Source organism: Eptatretus burgeri, chromosome 11, assembly GCF_056783735.1.
Source record: "Eptatretus burgeri isolate ZD-2024b chromosome 11, Ebu_testis_v1, whole genome shotgun sequence".
Classification (NCBI taxonomy): Eukaryota; Metazoa; Chordata; class Myxini; order Myxiniformes; family Myxinidae; genus Eptatretus; species Eptatretus burgeri.
The window spans coordinates 86,188,270-86,197,689 of NC_140971.1; the positions used below are offsets into that span (position 1 = coordinate 86,188,270).

Consider the following 9,420-nt stretch of genomic DNA (forward strand, 5'->3'; position numbering starts at 1 on the left):
CTGCTCACCTTCACTCTTTCATTCCTCTTTTTCCCCACCTTTGGAATAAACTACCTCACTCTATTCATTCCCATTCTTCTCTCCAGGCCTTCAAAACAGCTGTTCACCACCACCTCTCATCATCCCCCATCCAAATCCTCGATCTTTTCTACCCCCGGTAATCCACCCAAGCCCACCTCCTTCAAATTCCCTGCTTTCCTTCCTGAAAGTCCCTGTAATGTCCATCTCTATTCCCCATGTTCCCCGTCCCATCCCTCTCCCTTCGACATATCTCCAAATGTCTCTGTTCCCCACTATTTTGTCCTTCCCACTCCCTCCCCTCCTTTCTCATGCCCCCCCCCTTGATGTGTGTTGTGTGTTAGCTCTCACACGAGCCTCGACAAGGTATCCAAAGAAAAAAAAACCGCTTGTCGGATTGAGACAAAATTTTCACCATCGGTGCGACTACTCATGCAGAATATTGCAATCATAATTATGCCGTCATACGTCACATGGTGTGGCAGCAATGTTGGAAAAACGGAAAAACTTTGGACCTCTGTATCTCTGAAACTGCAGCAAGGAAAAAATTTCAACTTGGCACACGACAACTACTCCTCATGGGGAATGTGCGATTTTTCTATGACATCAAAGATGTCTTCGTTATGACGTTATAAATGCATATAAAGAATGCTTCATCTGATCAGTATGAAAATTTTTGAGGTTTTTGTCCGCAGAAATGCGAAAACATAAAGTGACACACACACACACACACACACACACACACACACACACACACACACACACACACACACACACACACACACACACACACACACACACACACACACACACACACACACACACACATACACACACACACACACACACCAGCTGAAATGTGAATCCTATCTCGGCTCCTCCTGATGCCTTCAACTTTGCTTTTTACTTGTTCGGGTTCCTTCTGATTACTCCAATGCAGGACTGTACCTGTTTGGTCTTCCATTTGATTTGAATTGAATTTATTTTTATTCCATTCTCAATTCAATTGAATAATAATAATAAAAAAAACATCATGGGTCAGGGTCAGGTGTCCGATCAAAGCGGGGTTGCATCAAAGCAGGACGGCGTGGTACCCAGTCATCACTGCCAGCAGTTATAAAGTGACAGTTCTAATTATGCCTCATTAATTATGTAACACACAAGTACACAAACACCACACAAAATACACCACACAAAACTACACAAATACCAGATAAAACAAGTTCTGGCGAGGGTCTGCAATCTCTGATTGCTCTTTCTTGTTCAAAATTATAATCGGGTTGACATGTCATAATAAAAATGATATTTAATCATTGTATCAATGATATATAATCACTGATCAATGATATATAATATATCGCAAAATAATCTTGTAATCATTTTATCGCTGATTCGTACATCCTTGATTTTCAGCAGGCTTGCTAATCGCAAAGCAGCTGAGATTGTTTGGGATGAGAAGGTCCTTCTGCAAGTTCCAGAGAAGGACACGGTTACTATTGAAGTGGGGTTATGAACTGCCACGCTACAAGGGCTGAATCATCGTTGTGATGAAACAGAAGTTGGCCGATGAAAGGAATAAATTTCTCGTGTATGGGGAAACCTTTCCAAAGTTCTGTGAGACAATAATCGAAGCCAGGATCATGAAATGTGAGGTCCTCAATTTGTACAGATTAAAGGAGATATTAGTTGAGATAACTTGAGAAATTTGCCCTCCATCAAGCAAGTAACTTTAGTTTAGTATACCTCAAAGAGAAACTGGTGTTGCATTGTCTTAAGCTCCAGTTTACAAGGCCGACTATCTGAAATGCCTGTGAGATCATGCATGCATCCGGTCAGGAGAGTTCCCTCGTCGACCACTGGGAGTCATCCAAGACCAGTGGTATCGAGGGAACTTTTGAAGATGATGATTCTGTTGACCCACAGGCCTGGATAAAAGAGGAGAATTTTCGTCGGTTATCTCTCTCCTGTGTACATTAATCGGGTTTTAAATGAAACTACAGGGATGAAGGACAAGTGTCGACCTCTGACTGCTTTGGATTTTGAGATGGTTTCTGTGTTGGAGACTATACCTGCATCCGTAAACTCAGACCTTGTTCTTACTTGGATGACTGGGGTCATCAAATGAACTTTTCCAGGATGTATTTGCCCAAACTTTCAGAGGACAATAATCAAAAGTTGTGTTCCGTCTTCCAGGATATAGTTTATCTTTCACCCAAAGGGAGGAAGCCAACCCCAAAGCATTTGGCTGTCGGGATGTCTTTGAAGCATTTCACTGGGTCTTCAAATCTAATTTCTATCATGAATGGTTTTGGACACTGTGTGTCACATTCGGTGGTTCTTGAACATGACACCGCCCTTGCATCCCTCCAGCTTGAACAAGAGGATATTGTTCCTCAAGGCTTCAAATTGAAAATGCTGGCTACTATCATCTGGTATAACAACGATTTCACCAAGGAGACATTGTCAGGACATGGAACCACACACAACACTGGAATCCATGTGATGACATTTATTCTGGCCTTGAAGAGTTTGTCTATGCCCTGTCTAACCAGGATAAATACTAGACATCAACCCAGCTTGATGTACAATGTATTCACTGTGAAATGTCGAGTTGATGAGAAACTCCCCCCTAACTAGGATTGCCAAACACAAGATACATTATGAGCAGCATTACCAGTGTGCGGTACATCACCGGCATCTAGACACCTGTATTGGTGTCCTGAGCCTTGTTGACCATGGATGGAAACTGGACTATGAAAGTCTGATGATTCTCCAAATTCCGGCCCCACCGAGTGTCCTGCAACATGTTGTTGTTCTCCTTTCGGCTGCTCCCGTTAGGGGTCGCCACAACGGATCATCCATTATGATCCGCATACTAATTTGGCACAGGTTTTACACCGGATGCCCTTCCTGACGCAACCCTGGTCGCCTCTTATGACACAGGGTTAAGGATTGGGTTTCGCCATGATTCCGGGCTGCCCTACACCCTCTCATAGCGCGGCCCAGTGCAGAGCGCCCGTCCTCAAGCGATCCTCCAACCCAAGCCTCCGAGTAGCTGGATTACAGGCGCACGCCACTACGCCCGGTCGAGTGTCCTGCAAAATGAGCATTTGAAATGCTCAAAAACTAACTGCCAGCATGCGACCCGTTCTTGCGTTAAGGCAGGTGTCCCCTACCCACACCTTTTGCAGGTGCAACGATTGTTCCAACAGTCAGCAACGGTTGAAGATTGATACTGATGATTGTGGAGATGAATCTGGTGACGAGGATTGAATATAAATGCATTTTTAGTATTACATCTGTGCTCATGTTAGTCGTGATTGCCGACATGTCGTTTGGTAGGTGTTTGCGGAAACCTTGGTTACGTTGCGTTTTCCCAAGAACATTGAATGTTTCAGCCACGAATGAGAATGCGAGTATTATTTCATACACACACCAAATTTTCGGCAATTTAGCAACGAAGTGTTTTCAAGTTATTGAATAATTTACCACCAACACCTTTAGATTGCACAGTGAGGTCAAGCTGGGGGCATGCAAATTTGATGACATCATAACTAATTCGAGTGTACTCAAATCGGTGGGAACATTGCATTTTTGGATTGAGAATACTCGAATGAGGTAAAAAGAAAAACATAATTTCCAGGTTGCCTGAAAAAAACTTGCCACTAAACTCTTGCTCAGGGTTTTTAAAGGACAGAGCACGGACAAACAACCAGAGGTTGGCAAAGCCTTGCACGGGCTTAATGGATCTGTTGGCCTCTTGTGTGGATATTCCTTGTAAAATAACTCTTTTTATATATTTATTTGAAGATGTACACTGGAGTTCCACAATATTGAATCCTAAAAGTGCTAGTATAGACAGAGTTGACCAAAAGGACTGAGAGATGTGATGGATATTGATCAAGAAGGTTCTGGAATGATTTCCTGGGGAACACAAGGTGAGCTTCCAGTGGTAATGCAAATGAGAATTGAGAAGCATAGCATCCATTGGGTGTGTAGAGGGACCCAGCCACCCAAATTCACCTTCTTTCTTCTCCATCTCCTCTGCTGTGACCTATTTCATTCCCAATTTCACGCATCACTTTTACAGAGTGCATGCTGAGTGAATGGGAACAGGTCAATTTTGCAATGAAATTCAAAACTTCCACCATTTCCCTTATGAATCCTCTTCCTTTCTACTTCCACCTCTTTCACCCTTCCATTTTTACCACTCATTCATCTTTTGACATGAATGTAAAATTGCAAGTCATCTATAAGATCCTGTAAGCTCAAGGATTTGTGATCTACATATTACTTACACAAGGGTGGAGAGGGGGAATAAAAAAATAATTAATTTCAGAACTGGAATGGAGGAAAAGAAGGAATAAAAGGGAAGGTGCTGAGCATCGATCAGATTCAGTGGTGTAATGGTTAGAGTGTCTGCTCTGAGTCTGGGAGGTCGATAGTTCAAACCCCAACTGAGTCATATTGAAGACTTGAAATGTCACGTGTTGCCTCCTTGCTGGATGCTCAGCATTTAAAAGGTTAAGATAATCCCCATAGGTTGGCATCCATGGGGAAGAGGAAATTCCTCTTTGGGGAATGCCCTGCTGAATGTGGTGAGAAATGTGGAGCCATTAATGTGATGTCCTTGGTACCCATTGTGCCCTGGGAAGTGATGGCACTTCCCACATGCTCAGTGGCTGTGTTTGTTTCGTCTAACAGTATTGTGTTGTGTCTCGTATATTCGTCTGTATGTCTATATATGTCAGATATGTATGTGGCAGCTCAAATATGACCCTTAGATCTTGTAACAAAAAAAAAAAACAGGAACACATATCTGGAACCTTACCTGGATTAGGAGCACCAGTCACTCAAACCCCCCTGCAGACCCCTTTAGACCCTGATTTTTGTTTTTAATGCAGTGAACAATCTTGGGAACATCATGGGTGATGAAGGTCGTGGTCGTTTCATCCAAATCGTGTAGTTTCGGGGAAGAGAAGAAATACCTATTTTCCATCCATCCATCCATCAGGACCATACTCTGTGCAGAGCATTGGTGCTGCCTAAGCAGTCTCCTGGGATATTGGGCACAATCCTGGATGGGTCACCACTCCAACACAGGATACCAGCAAGATGGTACTAATTTTTCTGACCTCAGAAGGATGACAGGCTGAGTCAACCCCACCTGGTATTAACCAGGTCACCAGCCAAGCAGGATTTATATAAATATACAGCTCTGGAAAAAATTAAGAGACCACTGCAAAATTATCAGTTTTTCTGGTTTTACTATTTATAGGTATGTGTTTGAGTAAAATGAACATTTTTGTTTTATTGTATAAACTACTGACAACATGTCTCCAAAATTCAGAATAAAAATATTGTCATTTAGAGCATTTATTTACAGAAAATGACAACTGGTCAAAATAACAACAAAGATTCAGTGTTTTCAGACCTCAAATAATACAAACAAAACAAGTTCATATTCATTTTTAAACAACACAATACTAATGTTTTAACTTAGGAAGAGTTCAGAAATCAATATTTTGTGGAATAACCCTGATTTTCAATCACAGCTTTCATGCGTCTTGGCATGCTCTCCACCAGTCTTTCACATTGCTGTTGGGTGACTTTATGCCACTTCTGGCGCAAAAATTCAATCAGCTCGGCTTTGTTTGATGGCTTGTGACCATCCATCTTCCTCTTGATCACATTCCAGAGGTTTTCAATGGGGTTCAGGTCTGGAGATTGGGCTGGCCATGACAGGGTATTGATCTGATGGTCCTCCGTCCACACCTTGATTGACCTGGCTGTGTGGCATGGAGCATTGTCCTGCTGGAAAAACCAATCCTCAGAGTTGGGGAGCATTGTCAAAGCAGAAGGAAGCAAGTGTTCTTCCAGGACAACCTTGTACGTGGCTTGATTCACGAGTCCTTCACAAAGACAAATCTGCCCGATTCCAGCCTTGCTGAAGCACCCCCAGATCATCACCCATCCTCCACCAAATTTCACAGTGGGTGTGAGACACTGTGGCTTGTAGGCCTCTCCAGGTCTCCGTCTAACCATTAGACGACCAGGTGTTGGGCAAAGCTGAAAATTGGACTCATCAGAGAAGATGACCTAACTCCAGTCCTCTATGGTCCAATCCTTATGGTCTTTTGCAAACCTCAGCCTGGCTCTTCTTTGCTTCTCATTGATGAAGGGCTTTTTCAAGCTTTGCACGACTTCAGCCCTGCCCCTAGGAGCCTGTTTTGAACCGTCCTCGCCGTGCACTTCACCCGAGCTGCCGTTTGCCATTCTTTTTGTAGGTCACTTGATGTCACCCTGCGGTTGTTGAGTGACATTTGAATGAGTTGGCGGTCATCCCGGTCAGTGGAAAGTCGCTTTCGCCCTCTGCCAGTCTGTAGCTTTGTTGTCCCCAATGTCTGCTGCTTCACCTTGTTCTTCTGAACCGCTGTGTTTGAAATTTTAAGGATGGAAGCAACGTGACGCTCACTGTATCCCTCTGCCAGTAAAGCCAGAATTCAACCCTTTTCCTCACTCAAAACTTTTCTTTTCAACTCTTTTGGCATGGTCAATAGTTATTTTTTTGATTCCAATTACTTTTGATGCACTACGAGCACTGTTTTTGCCATCCAGCTGGTCCTATTGCAAAAGGATAGTGATGACTACAGCAGTGGTTTTTTTTTGATACTTTTCCTTGTTAAATAAGATTCGGTTCAGGTGATCACCTAATCAGTACCTCACTAAGTAGAATGAGGTGTGCCTGTGTTGGAATTCAACAGACACTGGAGTGGAATGGCTGCCATATATGTAGAGATGCTGATTTTAAATTTTTTTGGAGTGGTCTCTTATTTTTTTCCCAGAGCTGCATATACATACATATATATATATATATATATATATATATATATATATATATATATATATATATATATATATATATATATATACATATATATATATATATATATATATATATATGTATATATATATATATATATATATATATATATATATATATATATATATATATATATATATATATATATATATATATATATATATATATATATATATATATATATATATATATATATATATATATATATATACACACACATAATCTGGTGTGTTGGCGCAGTGGTTAGGGCAGCGGCTTGGGATACAAAAGGTCCTGAGTTCAAGCCCCGTTGAGCCACTGAATTAATACACCAGGGGGTTGACTCAGCCTGTCATCCTTCCGAGGTCGGCGAAATGAGTACCAGTTGTACTGGGCCCGGTGTATACCCCGGTTAGAATAGGTGTACCATATCCCTGTGTGTCGTAAGAGGCGACCAGGGTTGCGTCAGGAAGGGCATCCGGCGTAAAACATGTGCCAAATCACAATGCGGATCATACGGATGATCCGCTGTGGCGACCCCTAACAGGAGCAGCCGAAAGAAGTAGAAGAAGATGTACACATACATATATGTATATATACATATACATATATATATATATATATATATATATATATATATATATATATATATATATATATATATATATTGTTGCGGATTCGCGCCCGCCGGCGTGCGGACGGCCACGTAACTCGAATCGCGGCACGTCGCCCACCGGACGGACAATCCCGTCGTGACCCTCTCGGACTAACGCCAGGAACTAGTCACGGGTGGGCCTTTCGGCCTCACCACGATCGTGCCAATCGGCCCCCCGCGTGGGATAGGGTTGCTCGCCAAATTCGACCTACCTAAGTACCCACACGGAGGGTAGACCGGGCGATCGCACCTCGCCGCAGGTCGACTTCGGACACGGGCCACTTTAAGCGACCCGTTACGTACTATCGGGATAACCGAGCAGTGTTATCATCAACCTCGACGGTTCGATTGATTATCGGGCGTTTTTAGCCCACGACCAACCCTTTACGTGAAGTAAGATGGAGATTCAATTAAAGAAAAGACGAAGCGAAACGGGAAAAACAGTTCAACATAAAGCCCATTTATTTCGCGATGGCACACGGAAAGCACACATATACAATTATACACCAAAAGCAAATGTAACAAAAGAAGAAACACCACAATAATGCACAAAAAGCAAATGTAAAAGAAGAAAAATACACTGCAGATCTACTACCGACTACCGAGCACACGGCAACACTTATACAGTTTTACTTCACAGACGGCGCCGACAACACATATACTCAAAGCAAGAGAAAAAGGGACCACCCTCCACTATGAGGGGGCAGACGGGCCTGGGGCCGAGACCGCGTCGAGCCTACCCGTCTGGTGATGAGCCGCAAAATGGCGGTGGCGCCCCGACTCCGTGGGCCTCGCGGACAGTGTCTGGAATGGGGTGGGAACGGGGCCTCCTTCTCACACTATCTCAGCGCGGGGGGGAAACAGGAGGGGGTTGTTGATGCTCGGAGGGATGAGGATATCTCACTGGCTCGGGTCCCGCGACGAGCGTCTCCACCGCAACCTCGGTCGCGTTATCGGCCTCCCCTCTCCGCAGCTCCCCGACTCTGACACGAGTGCCCTCTCGACTGCCTTCGCCGCCGCCACCTCTCCAACTCTCCCACTCTCCACAGCTCCGTCCAACTGCTTTCTCCGACTCTTCTCTTCTCAACTCTCCTTGACTGACTCTTTCCAACTCAACTCTCCTTCTCTTCCCAACTCAACTGCCTTTTTGGCGAGCGAACGCGGCCCTTTATAGCCCCCGTGGCTTCGCTCCTTCACCTTCGACCCTTTACCTCTGGCTGGCTCCCCATTGGACAGAGGAAAAGTGGGCGTGAATGCTTTTTGATCCGTGAATCTGCATATAGCGATTATACTCCGACGCACCTGGAGGCGGGGCCAAATCGCCCCATGCTCACTGATAGGACGGAACAGAAGTGGGCGTGAATAGTTTTTGATCCGATTTCTTCGGAAAGGCTGGTGTTTTTGCACCCGCCGCTCGGCGCGCGCCCTGCACGAGTCCAGGATCGGTGTCCACAAGCGGCGCGGGAATGGCGGTGATGCGATGGTTGCGAGAGCGAGATTTGACGGCAAGGGCCGTGGCTGTGGTTGTGAAGCGGAGTTGCGGTTGGTGGTTGTTGTGTGATGGCTGTTGAGACGTGGTTGGTGGTGGTAGTAATGGTAGTAATGGCGGCTGGTCCAAAATAAAGATAGTAAAAGAAAAACGGCTATCTAGAAGGGTCGCAGCCCGAATGAATGACAATGACAATGAATGACAGCCCGAATTATTCCCTCGAAACAACGGGTTTGGGCCGAACTACACATATACTTACAGAGATATCTCACCTAAGGGACCTGAATGGTGGTTTGCGAATTTCGTCAACCACAACAATATAAATATATATGTATATATATATATATATATATATGTATATATATATATATATATATATATATATATATATATATA

The 9,420-nt window shown here is 43.9% G+C and overlaps 1 pseudogene; it reads right to left on the bottom strand.

Moving 5' to 3' along the window:
- Nucleotides 1-2,964: 2,964 nt before the first annotated feature.
- Nucleotides 2,965-3,105, bottom strand: LOC147017556 (signal recognition particle RNA; annotated as a pseudogene).
- Nucleotides 3,106-9,420: the final 6,315 nt, after the last annotated feature.